The sequence below is a fragment of the Podarcis tiliguerta genome (genome assembly GCF_965153285.1).
Source record: "Podarcis tiliguerta genome assembly, chromosome: 3".
NCBI lineage: Eukaryota > Metazoa > Chordata > Lepidosauria > Squamata > Lacertidae > Podarcis > Podarcis tiliguerta.
The window spans coordinates 115,091,724-115,116,298 of NC_139536.1; the positions used below are offsets into that span (position 1 = coordinate 115,091,724).

A 24,575-nucleotide genomic window follows, 5' to 3' on the forward strand; every position below is an offset into this window, starting at 1 on the left:
TTCTGCAGTATGGGAGCTCGATGCAAGGGACGGTAATTAATCCCATTTTCCATCCAGCCCTAGAAATTGATTAAGCACAAAGAGAACTTTAATCTTTAAACAAAATGTCTAATCTTTAAACAAAATGTCTAATGTCTTACCCGGTAAAAGGCATTTCTCTAAGGATCCGTGTCTCTGGCTGCTTAGAGGGTTGATTAATTCGCAGTGTTGGTACAGACACACTTCTGCCCGCTGCCTTCTGTGACCTGATTATGAATCACAAACCAGTGTCAGAGCCACAGTGGTCATTGCCACACCAAATTGCCCTTTAAAACCAGGTTAATTGTTCTGTGTGCTCATGCAAGTGCATTGCAATAAAGATCGTTTGGTGGGCACTAGTTTACAAATGTCAGGGAACCACAGCCTGTATGACAGTAAGTTTTTCCACAGGACTTACCTTATAAGTGATAGCACAAGAAAGTGATAGAGCTTTCTTTGGGGATGAATCTATTACTATTGTCAATAGAGAAAAGGTAAAAATAAAAGAGGTTGGGTTTGTGTTCCCTACCTGAAAATTCTAAATTGACCTGCCTGTATCTTTTTTAAACATATTGTCCAATCATTTCCATCAGACCCTTAATGTTTATTTGTGTGTGTGTGTCCAGATCATGGACACACATCACAACTTCCTACCTTGAGTGCCCTAAATGCAAAGGACATTTACACCCCCTTTGTTAGTTCTTCCCATCTTCTGTTTTCTTGATCTTTTTAACTTACAGTGAGGCCAAAAGTTTTCATCTTTGAATACTCAGTGTTGTTGCTATGGACTAGTATTTCCGCGATCTGGCAGTTCAAATGTGTTGTGGGATGGGGGATTATTGGTTTGTCATTGTCATTATTTTTACTACGTATTTGTGGGTTTTATATTGTAATTTTATGTTGTGAACTGCCCTGAGATCTACAAGTGAAGGGTGGAGTACAAATTTAATAAATAATAATAATAGATCTTCCTTTTGATTATTTTAATGTATCCAGCTAGATATTTTCATGTATCCAGCCCATATATTGGGCATTTGATTTTATTACCTGTTTTTATTCAAAAGTGAATTTCCTTTTCTGATAACCACTCTGAACAATAGTCCCATCTCTCCCGGCATTGGGATCTGTTTTCGATATCTGCTTAGAGTACGAGGTACCTTCCCCTTCCCTGCTACCATTGATCTAGCTTTCATTCAGCACTGGTAGCTTGAGAATTGTGGAAACAGAGTGGAGGAGGGAGGGAAAAGTGGGTACGTGGACATCTAGTTCTGCAGAAACAATATCTACATTTTGGACCTCTCTGTTAAGGCAAATTGAAATTACAAGGACTCATCTGCAGTACATAGTCCAGTTCATAAACTATGACAAATGGAACAAATGGTGACCTAAAGGTTTAGCAAGCACTTTTGCATTTGGTGAACACTTTTGAAACCATTGCCAAAGGAATATCTGGTAAAAACATGTTTCTTATAAAGTGAGAGACAAACCACAAGAAAGCTATGGTTTATGATTCTCAGTTTAGAATTAGTAAGCTAAAGCAGAGGGCTTTTTGTGGGTTAATGGGTATTGCAGTGTCCTTGCTGATATCACTTGTGTGCAGGCTTAAAGAAGAATTGCATTTCCCCTAAATTTCCCAGGCATATCTGTAACCCAAGCAAACTGCTGAGTGTTAGTGTGCAGTGCTTTACACATAAGTGCTGTGTTTTGCAACAATTAATTTTGCAGAGGAAGCAGCCTGTTTAAAGATGCCTGAAGCGCTCACTGAAATGTGTGTTGTTTTTCAAGGCCACCAGACACACAGTTGGCTAGGCTGGCTAATAAACAAAGCAACAATGCAAAAGCCGTAGCCTTGTAGGGTTTGCTGGAGAAGGGGGATGAGGAGTAAAATGAATAATGCTTACCTGCCAGAGGTGGGTGAAGACAGTAATTGTTTAGCCTGCAGCGGATCTCTGCAAGGGTTAAAAATGACAGATATTAGTTGAAGAGAGCTAAGATTGTTTGGTTTGAAGCTTTCAGCAATACACAGACTGTTATTTACCGGACTTGGTCGATTTACTTCTTAATGCAATAATGACCTGTGAAATGAAACGTGAGCTAGACAATTGTTCCTCATTGTTTCCAGTAAAACATTCTTTCATACCCCATTAAACCACCATTAATTCTGTATGAAAGAGAGGCAATCGCAAGCACACAGATCTTGTGTTTTCTTTCTTTATCACAAATGTCCTTTTCTTTGCTGTAGCCTCTGCTCCTCTAAGACTGTCATGTTTTACCCTAGGAAAAATGGCATGCATATAAAACAAGTTCAAATAACCCATATTAACGGAGATGTTTGTACACTGCAGTTTTACCTCTCTTGAACCAGTCAGGATTTGCTACACGCTACGGCTCAGTATTAATTTATATACAGTATTAATGAACATATATTAAGAGGCAATTAGTGGGAAGATGTTGATGTGATCGTGATGGTGATAATAGTGATATGCTCTTGGGGTGGGCTTTACACCTGAATGTGTCCATTTTAGGCCGAGGGGCCAGCTGCATTCCTTTCTGGGGCAGTCAGACCTGGCTATGGCAACACAGATCTTAGTTATGCCCAGGTTGGATTGTTACAATGCCCTCTCCATGAGTCTGTCTTTGAAGAGCCTTTAGAAACTTCAGTTGGTTTAGAGAATGAAGCTGCAATATCATGTTTCTCCTCTCCTGAAACTGCTGCGCTGGCTGCCAATTTGTTTCTGGATTTGGTGATGACGTTTAAAGTCTAGGATTCATAGAATCATAGAATCATAGAGTTGGAAGGGACTACAAGGGCCATCGAGTCCAAGCAGGAAACACCATCAGAGCACTCCTGACATATGGTTGTCAAGCATCTGCTTAAAGACCTCCAAAGAAGGAGACTCCACCACACTCCTTGGCAGCAAATTACACTGTCGAACAGCTCTTACTGTCAGGAAGTTCTTCCTAATGTTTAGGTGGAATCTTCTTTCTTGTAGTTTGGATCCATTGCTCCATGTCTGCTTCTCTGGAGCAGCAGAAAACAACCATTCTCCCTCCTCTATGTGACATCCTTTTATATATTTGAACATGGCTATCATATCACCCCTTAACCTCCTCTTCTCCAGGCTAAACATGCCCAGCTCCCTTAGCCGTTCCTCATAAGGCATCGTTTCCAGGCCTTTGACCATTTTGGTTGCCCTCCTCTGGATATGTTCCAGTTTGTCAGTGTCCTTCTTGAACTGTGGTGCCCAGAACTGGACACAGTACTCCAGGTGAGGTCTGACCAGAGCAGAATACAGTGGCACTATTACTTCCCTTGATCTAGATGCTATACTCCTATTAATGCAGCCCAGAATTGCATTGGCTTTTTTAGCTGCCGCATCACACTTCTTTGGAGGTCTTTAAGCAGAGGCTTGACAACCATATGTCAGGAGTGCTCTGATGGTGTTTCCTGCTTGGCAGGGGGTTGGACTCGATGGCCCTTGTGGTCTCTTCCAACTCTATGATTCTATGAGTCACATCAGTGCAACAATGTCCACTTGTGTAATGGGATTTCCCCCTCTCCTTGGATGTGCCCTGCACCTTCCCCAAATCTGAGGGTTGGGGAACCTCTAGAACAGATTTAGGGATTGCATGGAGGGAGGGTGATATTGTTTTGTTGTACAAGCAGAAATCCTTGCACTAACAGAACAATTCCCTTAAAACATTCCATGTAATGTTTTTATACAGCTAATCTGGTTTTCTCAACTGACTCTTTCTTTCCTGCATTGGTTATTTTGTGCTGCTTTAAGTTTTGATTTTTTAAAAAAGTTGTAAAGCATCCTGAGAGAGAGAGATATTTCTGAAGCTATGATCCTCACCTGATAGTGAAGTAGGTTTTCCTCTCATCCCATATGTATAATTTATGTGTCCCATATTCACCCTTCTCCAGAATGGCACCAAAGTGCTGGGAAGACACCATGTTTTCTAGGCATGAATATATACCTGTAATGGTTCTAGGGGTTGCTTGTGCGTAAACCGGTGCCACACCTGGGTGGGTTGCCTGAGTGAACCCTTTCTGTCTGCACAGCCACTCGCCCGTGGCTATCTCAATCACTGGCAGAATCCGTCAGTGGGCGTTTCTTGAACTTCTTCCAGCATAAAAGTTCTTTGATGCCTAGTCGCCGCCTACTCTCCCTGCGCGGAAGCCTTCTGCGCAGGGAGGGTGTGGACATCGGAGGACCCGTGCTCTCCCCACTGGTCCCCGGCGAGGAGTCTTGGAGCCACCTCGCCGATTCCCCCATCTGCCCCCCTCCTCCACTGGTGCTACGCTGATTTCCTTCCCCAGAAGATGTGCTGCTTCTCTCCCTCCCAGGACGCTCTCCGGAATCCCTCTGAGCCCTCCCTCTCCCTCTGGCTCCGATGGCAGTTCCCTGACAATACCCTAGGCAAGTACCTGAAATGGAAGAAAGATAACGCTGACTCTGGCCACAAATGCTGTTTTGTGGGATCTGATTGAAGATGTATTATTGCGAGTGAGGCTTTCTTGTCCCTTCACATGAATGTGGCTTATCCTACAAAGGTCAAGTCACTTGCATCTCTTGTTCTAAGGTGCGCTCCTTATGTCCTTGGGATACAGAGATGTGAATTTCTCATTTATGAGAATTTGGTTGCCAGTCCTCGCATTGCGTAAAGTCAGTGAAACTTTTGTTTTGTTTTGTTTTATATGGGTGTTGCCAAAAGGAACCCAAAGATAGATATCAATTTAAGCCTTAAATAATATACTCTGAATCGAATCAACAGCTTGTGACTGGGGTTTTATTCTCTCTCTCAGCTAATCACTACTGACCACAATAAGCTGGAGGCTAGAAAATAAAGTGCAAGGATAAAGAAAGGGAAATCGGTTTTATTGTTCTTGTCGTGAGATTTTAGAGAAACATAGCATGGAAAAAAATGTCAGCAAAAATCATGACCCAAATCTCTTTATAAAAGAAATGAGTTCATAAAAGGTACAAAGAACTTGGAACTGCCTGCAGGCTGTTACATGTAGCGGGTAAGTTTCTTAGTAATTAAAATGCACACAAGCCCAGTAAGCAAGTATATGTTTGAAGCCTGAGAAAGGGCTGTGCAATGATCATTTTACTTTCTAGGGTGCTGTTTTCCCTCTTTAGCTAGTCTGATCCATGAAGCTATGGAAAGGTAGCTTAGAACTGAAAACTATGTTATTTTTTGTGCAGTCTAATTTCATGATTACTTCAATATCAGCATCAATAGAACTGTGCAGAGTAAGTGTGCTGTTATTTTTGTTAATTGAGTGAAGTCTACCTTTAGCTGTGGTCCTGAAGCTCTGTTCTGAAGTCCTCTCTCCATACTTAGCCAGCAAACCATTTTCCACGAGGTTCCATATGCCCAGCATTTAAATACTTGATGAAAATGATATGTTAGAACAAGGTTAAGGCTTTCCTCTTTCCCTGCCATCAGGATGTGTCAACGAGACTTCGATAAGAAATCTGAGAACATATAAAAGCCACTGTTGAGCTTGCATCTAAGTACAAAGCGATGGACATTGGAACAAAAAATCCCTATCCATGTATTTCTATACCACACACACAAATGTAGCAGCAGAGCATGCTTTCATGGTGCCTGCTGTGCATACATGCATGTGCACCAAGGATGGGAGCCTGACAGACAGCTCGGTGTTAATGCTTCTGAACCTGGTAAAAGCAAAAGAAGTGGAAGTGAGTGACAGTAAATCCTTACCATTCTTATCTGAAACTTGTGGAAGATAGCAGGGAAGAGGAAACAGCAGCCAAGTACGTAAGACGTGGAGTGAGGAACCCCCATAAGTACTGCTAATTTGGGAAAACTTACAGACATTGTCATTTGAATTACTAACATGGGTTTGAGTGGAGCTGTGGTTTAAACTTCTTTGGAGGAACCTCATGATGCTACACTTGGGCTTCTGATGGAGGTAGCTATTAGCACTTTTGGTCCTTTTAGTGTAAAGGATAGAGTTTGCTCCTCTGTGCCTGTCTGATGTGAAGCACCCAGTGCTCTGGCATTGAAAGCAGTGGCGGCTAGCATTGTTCAGAGACGTCTAGCACAGGCCAAGTATTACAACAAGGACTGTAGAACATGGAGCAATTTGTGAAAAAATTGCTACAGGCGAATGGTACTAATGGCTTGAGAAAGTATCTTTTTCTGTGATGAACGTCTCATAAGGGTAACACCAAGACTGTGGGAGAAAGGGGGAGAAAGAAGCTTTTGTGCGCAGCTCCTTTGTATATCTGCATTTGGAAGTCTTTCATTATTGTTTTCTCTGTTGTCTTCCAAATATTAGCCTTTAATGAAATACACATTTCCTTCATTTATCTTGAACCTATTCCAAGACCAGCAAATACCAGAATTTCAAATGTTATGATAGGATAGGTTCTTTATTGGTTTGTTTTCTTTTCATTCCCTCTGTTTTCACTGTGTCCTTTTTATTATAAATCCTTATGTTTCCAAATCAAGGAGCCTGACTAATCAGAAAAGCTTCCAACTGAGGTAGACAGCTATTCCTCAGAAATGTCCCCAAGTCCATCCCTTGCAGCCAGCTGTTCTGAAAACAGGAAATTGAGGAAGCCAGGTTCCTCAGAAAGATGGGATGTTTCAGATAAGCTTTTCGCATCCTGCACACACAGTGGAAAAGGATATTGAGGGAAGGGGCGGGGGAGATAAGAGAATGAGGTTAAAGGCATAGGCTGTGAGTTACAATGCAGACATATAGTAGGACTGAAGCACACTCACACAGTGTCATCGGTCCATTCCCACTTTAATCTGTGTTTTTAAATATAAACTCTGCGTGAAAAGTTGTATTTAAATGTGTATTTTATCACAAGATAGAGATTTAAGCCAGAGTTTATCAACCTTTTTGGACCAGCGGGCACATTTTGAATTTTGAGAGTGCTGTGGGCATCATTCACAAGATGGCTTCAATGAGGACGTGGAGTAATGCACTTCAGCTGTGGTGAGGGGCATGGCATAACACAAAATTAGAGAGGTCATTGCTGCTCCCCACGCTTGATGACTTCAAGATTTTACCATGTGAAAGCATCTATGCTTTTCTGGTCCTGATTGTAGAGATAAAGCTGTTAATGGCACAATAATTTTGTTTTCTCCAATGACAGCCCTAAACCAAAGACTAGGTTGCCATCTTACACCCACTTGTACCTGGGAGTAAGTCCTGTTAAACACAAGAGGGCTTAAGGTAAAGGTAAAGGTAAAGGGACCCCTGAGCATTAGGTCCAGTCATGGCCGACTCTGGGGTTGTGGCACTCATCTTGCTTTATTGGCCGAGGGAGCTGGCATTCAGCTTCCGGGTCATGTGGCCAGCATGACTAAGCCGCTTCTGGCGAACCAGAGCAGCGCACGGAAACGCCGTTTACCTTCCCGCCGGAGCGGTACCTATTGATCTACTTGCACTTTGATGTGCTTTCAAACTGCTAGGTTGGCAGGAGCAGGGACCGAGCAACGGGAGCTCACCCCGTCCGCGGGGATTCGAACCGTCAACCTTCTGATCGGCAAGTCCTAGGCTCTGTGGTTTAACCCACAGCGCCACCTGCGTCCCACAAGAGGGCTTTCTTCTCAGTAAACATGTATACCATGTACTATAAGCAAGATCTTAATGAATGCCTGGGCATCAGCTTCTGCATAAGCCTAAAACTCCCTGCAAAGTTTTCACATTTTTCACATTTGTCATCAGGGGAGGGAATTCTTTAACACCCACCTGAACCTATAGTGTAGTAGTATTTACAGAAATTAACTTCTAGGGAATAACTGAACTCAGATGAAGCCACCACAGGAATGATGAGCACCCTGGTTGTAGGGGGAAAAGAAGGGCAAATTATGGCGATTCCCAAGGTCTAGTAGAGAATGTAACAGAAGCAGAAAAAGTACACTAAAGGGGAGGGGGAACCAGACGCTCCTTAGGCCCCCAGGGATTCCTGTTGCCCGGTGTCACTTCACCCATTGGCTAAATAAACCTGACATGCAGGAGCCAGGCCAGCTCATTTCACAGTAATCACCTGGAAGGATACCTGCACATTTTATTCACACCTTTATTTCTAAAGCTCAGCAGGTGCTATGCACTTGCAAGCACTACAATGGTGGCCCCCTGATTTAAGTACTATTTTATATGAATGAATGCATTTCTAAACATATTTTAACCTGCTTTCTTAAATGCATTTGGGAAACTTTTTTGAGCTGAAAACTCAACTGACAGATTAAAGTAACTGCTGCGATACTTTTCAACTTTTACTTCAAGGTTGACTAAAGGATGTGTTACAGATATAAACATTTTGTAGCTTTGCAATACTTATTATGAAAGCATGGTCTATAAATGGTCAAATAAAGAATGGTCAAATAGAGTAAGTTGCTGAATTGCAACTCATTACCATACTTAAAACCATGGAGAGACCTGGTCTGAATAGAGACATTGGATTCTTATCTCATTTTACATGATAAAGCCATTTTTAGCCATCTCACCCCTTGCTTTTTCCTGTAAACCTGTTGACAACTGTTAACGACTGCATTTGGTCTTATCACACCTATCAGCTAGTCACCCATTCCCACCACCCTTCTGAGTAATACCCCTTCCCACCCTCTCACTATATATAAGGGTCTGGTGACTTCTGTCTCAGTGTATCTGAATAAGTGTGGTATCTAAAGAAGTGTGCATGCACACAAAAGCTCATACCAATAACAAACTTAGCTGGTCTCTAAGGTGCTACCGGAATAATTTTTTTTATTTTGCTTCGACTATGGCAGACCAACACGGTTACCTACCTGTAAAGAAAATATATTATCTTAAACGATTGCTCAAATACAATCTTCTTCCACATATGCGTTTAGCTGGAAGTGCCCTCTTATGGGATACTTTTTCAGTGTCTTCCCCCACCCTTGCCTCTGCCCCATTTCCCGCCCAGATTTGACCACTTCATTTTGAAAGGTCTCTCATGTGTTGCTTGGTAAAGGCAAGTTGTAATCTTGCTCTGACAGCTATCTCCATCTCCTCGTCCTCCTCCTCCTCCTCCCCTTCTTCTTCCTCTTCTTCTTCTTCTTCTTCTTCTTCTTCTTCTTCTTCTTCTTCTTTACAATTTAAGCTCTGTTTCTGACAGGTTAATTGGCCAGTGTTTAATAAAACCATCAATTAAGCAATAAAACTGTGAAAGTAATTAAGGTGATCTAATTCATTTCAGATCTGTTCTGTTCTTGAATTGTTCTACTCTTCTTATGGTGGTTTCTCTAAAATTAAGCCAACTGACAAAATGGGGAAAGTGTCAAGACAGTAATTAGATCTTGATATGGCTCAAAACGATTTAATGATAGTGTGATGAGAGGAGTTTTGTATTATAGAAGACCGTCAGCTATGCAGTGAAGGCATGGTTTTCAGGGGTCAACTTTAACATGTATATGTTCAGCATTTGTATATCTGACTATAGAAAAATTGGGATTCATCATGAATGGTGGACAGATGCAAATACGCACAACTTCTTGATGCATGGACGCAATATTCATGTTGTTCTAATGAGAGGAAGGGGCTGTAGCTTTGAGGGACAAATAGGAGTGCCAGGAAGACAGTGGAGAGAGTTCAGTCCTGTCCTTTCCACCATGCCACACTCCTGATCTGGATCAGGGCCTCTGGAGCTCCTTTTGATTTTATTAAAATCAAAATCTCAAGCAAGGGATTCAAAGGTGAGGTTAATGCCATGTCTAGTTTGACTTACGCTTCAGAAATGTCCTCCAGACAGTTTACTGTAAGGTAACCCCTGAAAGTCAGTGAGATTACAGTGGTGCAAGGGTCACATAGACTTCAAATTTATATGTTTGGATTGCTTTTGAAATCAATACTACTACTTAAAACACTGTTTTAATGCAGCAAGATCTGACCCCAGTTTTAATTATCTACAAAGTTCCCGGTGGAAGTTAAGTACAGTTAAAAGACCTGAGACTTCATTTCATGTAAAGGTGTTTACGAATGTAGTACTGAACTGTTGCCACTGTAACTGTGTATGGAATGGTATTGCAACATAGCAAATGAGATAAATTGGTTTACTCATCACACTCCCTGTTTGACTAGCTTTTCACACAGCATATTGCATAAAGATGACACCTGTTAGAATAAAGTAAAATGGAAGGCAACGTTGTCTGTTTGTGGAGCTATCATTTCTTATTCTTTAAGAAGCATTTTATAACTAATATCTCCCCTCAGGGGTTGCACAAGTTATGGTGCATTTCAGAAAGATGAGTTAATAGAGGGAAAAGTCTGTAACAATTGCAATAAAATAACAATCTTCTTAGATCAAAGGAGAAAGCTACCGAATAAATATTAAATTCAATAAGAAAAGTTTAGAGTACTTGTTAAAATAATTGGATGGCTGTCCAGTTGTTTGCAATTTCCCTCAAGTGCTTATTTTGGCATTCATTAAACACTAGTTTGTACCCCAGGAACACTTGAAAGAATGGATGGGGATATTAGTAGCTTGCTGAAAGGGATACAGCGGCTCTTAATGGAAATGCATATTTACACTGAAAAGGAAATATAATTGGTTTCTCATCATTCAAGTTCATTATTTTGTTTCAAATCTTTATTAAAGTTAAACCAGATTTACTCTTATCCTCTTCCTTGGGAGATAATCCCACCGGTTTATGCCTTACCTTCTGGAACCTGATGTTAATGCATCCAATTCCACTCAGCTCAAAAGAATGGTCATTGTTGGCCCTACCAGGATGAGGGCAAGGAGGCCAGAGGGAGCCTCGCTCGTCTGCCCACCAAGTGCTAGTGCTTTGCTTAAGCATATGATTTACACGTGAACTGCCTTGAATTAGGGATTTGATAAGGTAATTGAAATCTCCCCAAAAAAACAGCAACAACATAAAACAATAACTTCAGATACTCAAAAATCTATTACATTGCCTGAGATAAAGATGGTGACATCCTTCCCGGAGTGGGCATCTATGTCCAATATGCCTTCTCAGCACCTCTGGAAAGCACATCTGAGTTGGGATTATCGGAGGATAATTCTTGATTTGTGCTCTTTTAGTTTTAATTGCATTAATTCCAATGTGAATATGCACAGCCATGTGAAACATCACCCCTACTAACCTAAGCACTGGAAATTGCATGAAATTCACCAAAGCATGTTTCAAAAATAAAGAAGTTCTTTAGCATAAGTGCCACTAAAACGTCACCACAAATATTGTTGCCCAGTTGCTGCCCTAAAATTTCACATTCAACAATCCCTATAATAAATCAAAAACAGTTAAAAGGTGGGGGACACACGTGTCTGCTGAGTATCACACTAAGGCCAAATTCCATGTGGCATACGACACAGCGGAAAGGTCACATTGCCCTGCATCAGGGACTACTTAAGTCAAGTTAATTAATGGCTCCTTCCCCCCTAACTCAACTGAATACACCTCTGAGAAAAGTGATGTTTGCAAAAGCTCTGTAATCTACTACTATGTGACCTGACACTCTGTAGCTCCACCCTTGCACACTGAGAGTGTTCGAAGGGTTGAGTAGCAAAGGACACACATCTCAGGCAGAAGTACTATTTCAATGCCCCCTGCAGGTAAGGAAATGCAGTTTGGGCCACAGAGATCATTCTTGATGCTAACAGCGAGAGAGAGAGAGACAGAGAGAGAGAGAGAAAAGAAGAAGAAGAAGAAGAAGAAGAAGAAGAAGAAGAAGAAGAAGAAGAAGAAGAAGAAGAAGAAGAATCTGCTTCCAGATTGTATATTTCCATCTCTGACAAGTTCTCTGGACCTATGCTTGCAAAAACCTTGGAAAATGCGGACAGGATATTATTTGCTTATGAATAGGTGTCAGTTGTGCAGACAGCATGCATTTTGCAAAATTCATAAATGTGCCATCCATCTAAGGAGGGCACAAGATTTTTCAACATATAAGGATGCAGTGCTCCAGAACTAGCGATGTCACTAAAGTTCTAAAACAAAACACATAATGCCCAGGTGCAAGCCAAGGAGAGTGTCTTTGTCTTAAAATTCCTGCTATGGTTAGAAAGCAATTTAAAACAAGACTTAAGAGTTCATTAGCCAATTTAACACTTTCATGGTGGGGGTTGACATCCATCAAACTAGGCACTTAAAGATCACAGCTAATGACACTGTCATGGATTGCTGCAATTGACACCTAGCTTTTTTAAAAATAAGAATCTTCGGCATTATTTCCCCTAACAAACACCATCAATGAAAGCCCTGTGTAATGGCTTCGGCTTGCACACTTGGACTTTCTCTCTTCTCCCCTCCACCCCATGGCTGTGAAATTGGCTCTGGGGTGGTTGGGAGCATCCCCAGAACAGCATGTGGTGGAATGGGGGGGGGGTGTTGATACAGTTGTGCAGATGGAACATTAGTAATAGTGAAACATTGAATTCTACCCATAATTTTGACAGTATCTTCACCTGAGCAATCAGTTGGCCCTTGAATTTCCGAATTCCAAAAAGTACTAATGATTGCTGTGAGGCAAGGACCTTTTTTCACAAAGAAACAAAGTGGAAAAACTGCTTTGGAATCCTTGGTTCAGCTGCTTGGGTCTGAGGGTCTGAAGGGAGGAAGACAGAACAGTAAACCTCCTATAGAAGACAGCACAAAAGGAGCCTGTGAATCTAATGGAAAGGAGGACGACCTGGTTCATCCAATTCAAGTGAGACGCGGAGCACATACTTCACGGGCAGGAAGCTCCAGGTTTGATCCCTGATATCTTTGGGCAGGGCTCAAAAAGATACCTGTCTGAAACCTGGAGAACCATTGGCAGTCACTGTTGATGATGCTGGTGGACCAATAAGTCTTATTTAGTCTAAAACAACTTCCTATGTTCCTGTCACAGCAAGATTTATCAACTTTGAACTCATAAAGCACAGCCATTCCTATGCAGACTCACAGCCACACCTGCAGGAATAACTGAAATTGTGCAGGTCAAGACAACAATTTTGACAGTGCCAACAAATTCAATAAGCAGGCTAGAAAAAAACAGAGAAAAAAGAGAGACAATGTAGCAAAGAAATGGTTCCTGCTCACATTACTCTCCATAAAGAGTTTCCACTGAAAGGAAAGCGTTTTACAGCCTTATGGGTGACTAGGGATGAGGGAGAAATTTGATTCACTTTGTATTTTTAGGCAAACATACTTATTTTGCATTTTCTGCAACAATTTGCCAGCCGAAACATGGCTAGCCTTCAAAATTCACACTTCTGTGAATTTTGCAATGCAATTTTCCAGCCAAGTAGCTTATACAAGAATTCATACACTGGGATAAAGTGTGCATAAGAATACATAGATAGCATACAATGTGAAAATATCATGCAAAAATGAATTGTTTAAGACAAAATCACTTTGCAGAAAGGTCTATATTAGGCAAAAGTGCATGCAAAGATAATGTGCTGTATATTAGGAGAAATTCACACTAAAATGCTGCTGAGTTTTCGTGAGGACTTGTTCTTTAAAAAATCGCAAACTGACACCCCTAGCTGGCTTTGTAGTAATTTGTGGCTGATGTTGCTCCACACCTAACACAAAGCTACTAATATTTAAATATTTCAAAATACACAAATAGTATTTGGAATAGAAATCTGAAGTCTCAAACTTAAAAAAAACGGAGCAAAAGCAGGAGAGGCAAGTTGCACTTGTCCCATTTCCGCCAGTGATGCACAGCTTAATTTACGTTCCCAACAAGGGGAACATACCTACGGGATACCTACCCTCGTACCTACAGGACCACCTCTCCTGGTATGTGCCACGTAGGACCTTACAGTCTTCAAATAAAAACATCTTGGAGGTCCCGGGCCACAGAGAGGTTAGGCTGGCCTCAACCAGAGCCAGGGCTTTTTCGGCTGTGGCTCCAATCTGGTGGAACGCTCTGTCACAAGAGACTAGGGCCCTGCGGGACTTGACATCTTTCTGCAGGGCCTGCAAAACAGAGCTGTTCCACCAGGCCTTTGGCCAGGGCACAGCCTGACCCCCTCCTTTGGCAACCTTCACAGAACTCTAGCCCAATGGTTGCCATTAATCTGATTTGAATTAATTTTATAATGAAATGAGTTTAGAATGTTTTATCATTTTACTGTTGTTAGCCGCCCTGAGCCCAGCTTCAGCTGGGGAGGGCGGGATAAATTTATTTATAAGGCTGGGAGCTGTTCAACAGGTCAGGTAGCAAGGCTCATAGGAGAGTAGCAGAGTTGTCTGGTTAGACAGGGAGCTGAGCTAAATGAGATGTTGGGCAGCAAATGATCTGCAGACTGCAGTGTTCTGAAGATTTTAAAGTACGCCTAAATATTCTCCCCACAATCAGGAGTTGGGGAGGGTTTCAAGCCCATCCAACTGAACATGCTTTCAAACTCTCTTCTTTCAAACTCTTTTCCCACCTGCACTCCCGGCGTCAGGGTTTCATGTATTCATTCCCAGTTTTACACCTCACATGTTCAAGCAAATGCCTGAACATGGATTGTGTTGATTTTGGATGCTGTTAATGAACCTGAATGCTTTTTGCTTGATTTTCTTCCCAGTGGTTCAAAGGAAGCAGCTGCTTTTGACAGAGCTGCATTTAGTTAAGGGAAAGTGAGGTGGGAAATTTAGTTCATTTCCAGCAGAAGACACCAGTGGGATGAGTAAACTGTGGGAAATTGTGCCATTTCTTTCACTCCAATGCAGCATGAACAGAGCAAGCAGTCAGACAAGGCAGCCTCTTAAGGAGGTATCTGAATTTAATAAGGCTGTCTGGAAGGGGAAAGATACACATAGAAGATTAGAAAGATAACAGAGCGGGTGAGGGGAGAGGGAAAAACAAAGGTAATTATAGACTGATCAGAGAACATTGTTCTCTTCTAGAATCAAGTGGTGGGAACTGGAAACAAATAATCTGACTACGATGAAAACACACGTAAACTATAAGAGCAGAATTCTGAAGATACTTTTTCCACCCTTATCAGAGAGCATGCCATCATAAATCCAAAACAAATTAGCTTAACAATTTATTCACTAGAGGACAAGAGGAAAAGGAAGAACATACTTGATTATCAGGATGCTTTAATTCATTCTCCCTTTTTCTGGTAATGATGAAAAAAATATGTGCTGAAGTTAATTTAGTTATATCTAATGGCAAAACCTTATGGAGCCCTAAAATTATTGAAGGTAATTTTAGCATTTCACCGAGTATCTTATTACACTCTCTGCAGTCCTACTGTAGTGGTTAAAAGGCATTTAGGTATAACAAACTGCACCAGAATATGGATGAGGAGGTACACCTTCAGATATTCTTAAAATATTCAATGAAAATAATCATATATTTTGGTATCTCTGGTTACAAACTTAATTCGTTCTGGAGGTCCATTCTTAACCTGAAACCATTCTTAACCTGAGGTACCACTTTAACTAATGGGGCCTCCTGCTGCCACTGCGCCACCACTGTGCGATTTCTGTTCTCATCCTGAGGTAAAGTTCTTAACCTGAGGTATTACTTCTGGGTTAGTGGAGTCTGTAACCCGAGGTGTTTGTAACCCGAGGTACCACTGCTTCACTGTTGTGAAAAAAAAGCATGATTCCTGAGAGCAATTTTCAGCATGAAAATCAAAATTATTTTATTTATGTATTTAAAATATTAATTTCCTTCTCTTGATAAGAATGATACATTGGATAGCAAACTATAAAATACATACAATTGTCACAATAAATCAGGAAAGAAAGCAGCATCTTGCTTCTTTCTGAACATTAACGAAAAGTTAGCATGGTGAATGAAGAGTGGTCCCAAGGCAAGGCACAACAGATGAGAAGGCCCCATTCCTTGAGCAGGTCCTTTGAAGAATGACCCTGATGGTTGGGCAGGTGGATGTGGGAGTTGAAAGTCCTGAAGGTATCTTGAAGACTAAGGGCAGCACTCTGAAAGGTGCCCAGAAGCAAACCGGCGATCAGTGCTGCAATCCCATGCCCACTTACCTAGGAATAAGATCCATTGAACTGAAGTTGAGCAGACACCAGCAGACTCCTCCTTAATTGCTCTACTTAGTAGTCTAGTGGCTGTTTTTTGCACTAAATTAGCTTCTGAACAGTCAGGACACACATAATTGTGACTAGGTCACATTTTCCAGGAAAGACCACAGCTGTTGATCTCTTGATATTTAACAATGAGTTTGATGAAGCCTCAACACAGCCTTAGCACATGTGCAAGAAAATATGAATTGAGAGATATGCATGAACATACACAAAAGCTCAGAAGCTAGCCTTCAGAGTAGGTTTTCATCCTCGACCACCCTACCCCAACGCAGAATTTCGTACATTTAAATTTGGGGAAGTAAGGCAGAGGGTATATGCCAGTAAAACCAATTAGATACGCACTAATTTCTTCTCTGTGAAACAGCAGTAAGCAATTAATCAGAATTTTGATCACAACTCAGATGGCAATTCTAATTGCACTTGCCATTTCCCCAGCAAATATGGAATCATTATCTTTTCTATTTGCCTCCCCACCCTATCTTTCTAATCTTCCGGCTGCCAGAAGCAAAACGTTTTCCAAGAACTATATATTTTCTCTCTCTAGAGGCAGCATTATACCTCTGGACTGAGGGTCTGCATGTGCTCAGACCATGGTTGCATGTAGTTCGGGCTTCGGTGTAATTTGAATGAATACAGAGTGGCAGGCTGGCTGCTTGCCTGAGGGGTGGGGAATTCTGCCTTATGAAATTATGAGAGAGGATGAAAGGTAGCAGCTCACTCCATTATAAACCTTCTGGGAGGGGACTGGAGACATCTGACCTCTGCCCAGTCATCCAGCATGCATCTCAGGGCGGGCGGATGGTGAGGGAATGCTAAAGGGCCTTGCTTCTGTTCTATTATTACTGTTAAGGACTGTAATACACAACTGAAGGAAGAACAGTGGCAGACGGGGGCAATATGGTGCCCTGTGTGAGGCCAAAATTTGACGCTCCCCACCCAGCCCTTGTTCTGCCTTCCTAAAGCTGGGTATGAGAGGTGTGGGGTTCGGGAAGGAGGCTCAAAGCTCTGGCAGGGCCCCAAAGCTGGGAAAGCACCAACTCGGCTTTGAGAAGGAGGTGGGAGGATTCTGGGACCCTGTGAGGGCCCCACACCACCTTCCCAAAACCTAGTGCCTTACCAAGCTTTGAGAAGGATTGTCCAGTCATGAGTCAGATCATAAAAAGGCTTGGGATTGTAGACATCTCGATGCTGGGCTATGTTTATTATCAATATTTAAAGAGGTCAGTGCAGAATTAGTTTGTAAAACTCATATATTTAATTGGTTGCTGCTAGATTGACCAAGGATGGAGAAATACACTGCACTTTCCCCCTCACGTTTGGTTTCAGGAGGACCTACATATCTCAATTTCAGGAAAGTTGACTCCTTTGGTGCATGTTTCAGGAGGCACTGCCAAGTCAATGGACTGCACTGCCACATGGTGGATGTTTTTGACATATATTAAGAAGCAGGCTCATGGCTGACAGGTTATTTTGTATTGATTGTATACTGATATCTACTAGTACTTGCCCTTTCTGTTCTTGCCAGAACAATAATCGTATTTTCCAGTCTGACTTTAGAGTGAACCTCTTCATGTTCTGATGTCATATCCAACCATGTAGCATCTATAATAGCAAGTTACCCCCTAGTTCTTTGAATCCATGCTGGAATTGATGGTGGATGGAGATTCTTGTTTGAAGGAGAGGAGGACTGAAATAAGCTTGGTTTTGCATGCTAGTGTGAATTTGGTGGAAAAGAAAGCAGCATTCTCTTCAAACTCAGCATTCTGATGTCTGGGTAGGGGTGGGGAGGATCTTTGTAATATAAGTGCTCTGGGGTAGGGTTACCAGATGCCCCATTTCTGGGGACAGTCCCCAGATTTGTGAATAAGTCCCCGGACAAATTCCATCCCCGGAATGTCCCCGGATTTCATCTAATGTCCCCAGGAAACATAGCAAATCGGAGCAGCCTCCCAACTTCTGGGAAGGGAGGCCTCACGCTGTCTATCAGAGCTTGCGTGCAAGCAGGAGGGGGCAGGGATCTCTCAGTTAGGCAATGGAAAGCCTCTCTTCCCAGCTGAGGGATCCCCGCCCCCTCCTGCTTGCATGCAAGTAGGAATGGGATTGGGACTGCTCCAATGGGAAGGGAGGCATCACGCTGCCTGAGCCTCACCACTGCCACTGCTCTTGGCCCTCCTTCTCCACCTTCCATGCCTGACCCACCGGGAACTGCTTCCCCACCACCACCGAAGAACCAACAACTCAGGGGCTGCCAAGGCTCATGGAGAAAGAAGATAGAAGCCTTTGAGGAAGGGGAAACGTGGCGGTTGAGGTCAAGGCAGCGGCCGGCCCTCTGCCGCCGCCATCGCTGCATCCCGAACGTGTAGTATTTATTTATTTATTTAAAGTGTCCCTGGAGTCATTGAAAAAAAATCTGGTAACCTTACAGTCTGGGGAGGAAGAACACTTAGCATTTTTTAAATGTATTAACACACTTCCTTGGAGGGTGAGAACATGCAGGCAGGATTCCGAAGACAGATAATATAACTAATCACAGGAAATTGCTATATAAGCTTCTTTGCGCTGAGTCTTCCCCCACAGAGTTCCTTCAACTGGGGCGGGGGGCAGATCTGGCTCTACTTCTGACTTTCTAGCCAAGTCATTATTCTACCAAATAGCACATTCCATTTATAACTAGGACTGTAAGAGCAACTCATGTTCCCTTTAGATGCATCCTCTCTGATGCCAGAATTGATTCCCTCTTGCGCACTCCCACACAGCTGCAAAATGAAGGAGTGAGCAAAACAGCCACATGGGTGGGTCCAGTGTGGTGGCTCTTTTGCACCTGGTTGCCTTATGGTAGCAAACAGGTAGAAACCCCACCAGCACACAATTGGTCCAGTCTCAGTGGCCACTCCCCCAGCACTGTGAGATCACACTTCATTCACAGAACAATTAACATAGGGAGTTGCCTTATACTGAGTCAGACCATTGGTGTTGCCTATGCTGACTCCACGATTTCAGGCGGGGAGATTCTTATCCCTACCTGGAGAGACTAGGAATTGAACCCCAAACCTTCTGCATGCAAAGCAGATGCTCTATGACTGAGTACCACTCACCTTCCGTTGGCTCACCTCAAAACCTGTTCTTAATTAGTATTGATATTTCTATATTTAATAGTACCACATTACCATCCTATTTCTGAGGAACTCTCAGCTGTTTAGTTGTGGTGGAGTGGCCAAGCTTACTACAGAGGTCTTACTACAGGGGAGGTCTTACTCCAGAGAGTATCTTTTCAGCTGGAAACAAACCTACTGAGCGTGGCTAGAAATGGCATTTCCTGCTGGGAAGCACTGTATATGTAGTTTTCTATGCCTCCCAAACTGAATGTGGATAGAAGGTAAGAACTAGAAAGGGCGTACTAGCTAGTGGTGGGAGCAGATCCCACTTCAGGCTAGACCTGAATTCAAAGGGATCTCGACCTTCCTTAGCACAGGCTGAGGTTTCCATATCTGCAAATCCACACTTCCACTATTAGACGCCTGTCTCGTGCATGGCACCCACCTTTTATGTGTGTGCTGCGGGAAATATGAGTATCCCAGTAGCGTTTCCCACAGCCATCATGATGTGTAGAGCTGTCTTTGAAATCTGGGTCAGCAAAGAATAGAGTTCCAGTTCAGATGATTCATCTCGCATGGCAGAAGGTCACCAGAAGCACCAGCCCGCTTTCAAACCTGGTTTTGTGCATCAGAGAAGAGAAATGCTTCTGTGTTGCCAGGAAATCACCCCCATGCTGAGTCTGGCTGAAAGGTCTGGATGCAGGAAAAAAGAGCAGACAGGGCCAGCTGTACATTGCAATTTCTGTTTGTGGTCTACTAAAACGTCAGGCACGGGAGGCTTGACTCAGACTTGCCAAGTTGGGCATGTTTTAAAGACTTCACCTGAATGTTCAGCCAGCTCCTGATATGCAATATGGTGAAGCGACTCACATATGCAGAGCAGGCTGCTCTGTGCTGAGAAGAGCAGACAGGCTGCCAAGGGATAAGGGTGGGGGCCGCATTTCTCGCTGCCAGAGAATTGCATGTGCTGGGCATCAGATGTGAGCATACTGAACTTTAGCGGTGTAGGGGCTGCCGCTCCAGAAGGTGACAAGAGATGGGGGTCTTTCTTTCAGCTCCCATGAAATAGATGCCTTTTCTTGGCAATCCACTTCCTATTACACATTCATCAATGTAACCACAGTGTCATGGAATTTTGCAATCTGAGCACTCCTTTAAGTCCTGTAATTCTCCCTCCTTCAGATCTGGGCCCGGAAATGTGTGAAATATGATTTTCTCACCGGGGATGATGGAGATTGTAGTTAAGTTCTCATGAGCCAGATGGGAAAAGCCTACTGGCCTCTCCCATTATTCAGAGAGACTTCTACAGGTGCTACCTGGCCTCCAAAGTGAGTTCTTTGGTCTATATGAAATGGAACTGCAGGTGACCTGGAGTCGTGCTCAGGACCCAGTGTGAGATGTAAGTGTTGTTGAGTCACTTGGGAGCAATGACCAAAGGGCTAGTACATTAAATGCATGTGAAAATGGCCAATTGCCAAGAAAATCCAACACAGTCACATTAGACTTCAAAAGAAGAAATGTCCCCCCAATGAGGAAATTGATAAAAAAGAAGTTGAAAGGCAATGTCAGGCGGGTGAAATCACTCCAAAACACTTGGCAGTTGTTTAAAAACACAATATTAGAAGCTCAACTGGAGTGGATACCACAGATCAGGAAAGGCATCGTGAGGGCGAAGAGGATGCCAACATGGTTAATGAGGAGAGACAGCTGTTAGAGGTGAGATGGCTTCTTTAGGGACTAGATGACTCTTGAAATCCCTTCCAACCCTGTGATTCTATAGTCTTGTGTGAATGAAGAGAACAAAAAGTAGCAGAAACTTTGGCCAAAAAAAAAAGTACAAGCCAACAGTAGGAGATGCTTAAAAAGAATTTGAGAAACGCATTGCTATAAACCTGAAGACCGAAAATGAGAAGTTATTTAAATATATTAGTAACAGGAAACCATCTAGAGAGGCAGATGGGCCCCAAGGGAGTCAAAGGAGTGCTAAAGAAGGATATGGAGATTGTGGAGAAGTTGCATGAATTATCTGCATCTGTCTTCACAGTGGATGATATAGGGCATATCATGGTGCCTGAACTCCCTTTGAAGGAAATGAGTCTCAGGAACTAAGGCAGATACTGGTAATGGGATATGAAGTTATAGGTCTAATAGGCAAAATAAAAACCGACAAACATCCAGGTCCACATGACATCTACCTGAGACTTCTCAAATCAGCCTCTGTACCTGAGGACTGGAAAGTAGCCAATATAACACTGGTTGTTAAAAAGAGACCCAGGGAAATCTGAAAATTACAGGCTGGTTAGCTTGGCATCTGTGGTGGAAAAACTTGTGAAAAGTTGTTGTTGTTGTTGTTGTTGTTGTTGTTGTTGTTGTTATTTATACCACCCTATACTCGTAGATCTTATTGTTAAAGATAAAATAACCAGGCATATAGAAGAGCAAGACTTACTGAAGCAGAACCAGCGTGGCTTCTGCAAGGTCAAGTCTTGTCTCACAAACCTATTAGAGTTCTTTGAGCATGTCAACAAGCATAGGGATAGAGGTGATCCAGCTGGCAAAACATACTTAGATTTCCAAAAAGGTTTTGACAAATATCTCACTCAAGACTCTTGAGTAAGCTTAGCAGTCAAGAAATAAGATGAGAGGTCCTATTGTGGATCATGAATTGGTTAGGTTGTAGGAAATGAAGAGTGAGAATAAACTGACAGTTATCTGAATGGAGAGATGTAGTGGAGGCCCCCCCCCCCTCAAGGATCAGTACTGGGACCTGTGCTTTTTAACTTGTTCATAAACAACCTAGAATTAGGAGTGAGCAGTGAGGTAGCAAAGTTTGCTGATGATGTTAAATTGTTCAGAGTCGTTAAAACAAAATGAGGGTGAAGAGATAAGAAAGGATCTCTCCAAACTGAGTGACTTGGCAGTAAAAGGGCAAATGCAATTCAACATAAACAAGTTGCAACAATGAAACCCTTAATTCCACGCATATATTCATGGGGTCTGAACTGATAGTGATGGACCGGGAAGAAGACTTTGGGGTCATAGTATATAGCTCAATGAAGTTGTTGACCCAATGTGCGGCAGCTGTGAAAAAGGCAAATTCCATGCTAGGGATCATTAGGAACGAAATTGAAAATATGGCTGTTGTTGGCATCTGTCTGTTTTGAGAGACAATGGAGTTTTTGTGACCTCCCTGGAGCGGAAGCCTGGGCAGTGTGTAAGCCTGGAGGTCCTGGGCTGATGGTCCTGGGCTGCCCGGATGACAGGACCCTTCTCTCAGCCTCGCTGATGTGGTCCAAATGAAAGCAGTGCAATATGTTTGGCACCAGCTTGGCTGCAGGAGTTGCCAGAAGGAGGCATATAAGGCACTATCCAACTGTTTAGGAACTCCACTCTGGATCTGCGCAGGCTTTACTCCTTAGCCTTTTCTTCTTCTGAAGATTTCTTGCAAGGCAGCAGATGTTTAGGATCAGAGTTGTCCTTCACCTAGATGAGCCACCTTCCCAGGTGGACAGGCCCCATCTGCCCCTCACTTCCATCTACAGCATGTGCAGAAACCAGCTTCTTGACCATTGGACTCACCATAAACTACGTCTGCTCAATCCACTGGAGCCTCCCTTCACATGCAGAGGAAGTCCCTAACTCACTGAGGGTTTGAGACCCATTGGCTGCCCTCACCTGGTTTAACCAGCTGATTGAAGCCATTCCCTGGTGTGGCCACTGTCAACTTCTAGGAGCCAGAGTTGAGAGCTAAGTGCAGGGAGGTGACCAATGGTGGTCAAACTACCCCAGAAGGAGCATGATGTGTCCCCCACCACAGGTACTGCCCATCCTCTAACACCCCACACACCCAAATTGAAAATAAAACCACTGATATCACAATGTTGTTATACAAATCTATGATGCAGCTGTATTTAGAACGCTATGTATAGTCTGGTCACCTCACTTCAAAAAGGATATTGCTGAGTTGCAAAAGGTCCGGAAAAGGGCAGTGCTGGAAGATTCAGGACATTGTTAAACTATGGAACTTGATCCCACAGGAGGCAAGTGATGACCATCAACCTGGATGGCTGTTGCTTGAGAAATGTCTCTGGTAGAATAATACATTGCACCTTGATCCCACATTGGAAAATTAATAGTAATGATCTATTATATTTAGAATTTAGTCAATTCTCTAAGAACTCTACGTGCACAAATTGGTGTTCGGTTCAGGATGTTTCCACAGAACACTCTCTAGACACGTAGATTGGGAATATTGGTTTTGGACCATCCCTAATGAACGGTTTATATTTCAAGGAGTTTTGTGGGAATTCTACATTATACATGCCTGAGTTCTTATTCATGAGGCCCAAAACTGTTTTAACTGGGAAATGATCATAAATGACATAATGGAATGTTTCTATTTTGAAATAATCATTTGATTTCCAGACTTTGTTTTTGCAAAAGAACAGGATAATTTGTTAGTGATGAGACAACACCCCTTGGCTCATCTCAAAATGCAAGCTTGTTTTGTTTTGGGTTTGGTTTTTTTATAGCTTTCCTTGCAAATGTTTTGAACCAAAAGTGTGCTTTCTCTCTCCATGTATTCCCAGGCCATGCTTGTGAAAAATGCATGAAGCGCACACCCCCTCCCCTGGCAGACCCTTTGTGGCCTTTCCTTAACTGGAAATGACGCTGCTGTGCAAGGCTTGGCCCAAGGCATTTTGCCGCCTGAGGCAAAGAACAAGATGGCAGGCACATGCCGACACAGACAATGGGGCACAAGAGGGCAGCAAACTAGTTTAAGGGGCACAAGACAGGCTGTGTGGCGCTCATAGCTCTGTCCAGAAGCACCTTCCCAGAGTTCATAGCACCTTGGCATCAGCTTTCTAAATTGGTTGTCTCGCTACCTAATTTTTCTGCCAGTAGTCTTGGAGCCATAGCGCCTTCTGCTTCCCAATTCAATTTGGGAGGCAAAAAAAACTACGAATCCTTTGCTCCCCAGGAAGAAATGATGCCCCGGAACTTGCTCAACAGCTCCTTCTCCTGTATCTAGCAAGCCTTCCTCATCACCAGCTCCTTTTCCCCAGCCTTCTCAAAGGTAGCTTTTTCTTTTTTTTCTTGCTTGGGAGGTGGTTAGGGGGATGAGCCGAGTTTGAGCTAGGACTCAAACTGAAATAGGCCTGACCTGAAATAAGGCAAGATTTTTCAAACCTGGGAGTTTTATTTTTGAAACCGCTCAGCTGCAAATTTACCCCTTTTTGGAATGTGGCGATGGAAAATGGAGAGTAGAAGGATGAAGAACCAAAGACCTTTCCTAATTTGTAACTAGATGAAGCAAAACACTTTGACAACAATAGTCTTAGCAAGTTTATTTTACTAATTCCCCTACCCCCTCGCTTGTCAAAGAACATACTCCCCCCCCCATAATAAGTCCTTTCCTCTTCCATTTCTCTTGCA

At 42.8% G+C, this 24,575-nt stretch overlaps 1 protein-coding gene across 2 annotated transcripts in view; it reads left to right on the forward strand.

Annotated features, from left to right (window-relative positions):
* PKHD1 (PKHD1 ciliary IPT domain containing fibrocystin/polyductin) overlaps positions 1 to 24,575 on the forward strand; it is a 240,228-nt gene that overhangs the window by 177,761 nt on the left and 37,892 nt on the right. The window lies entirely within an intron of this gene.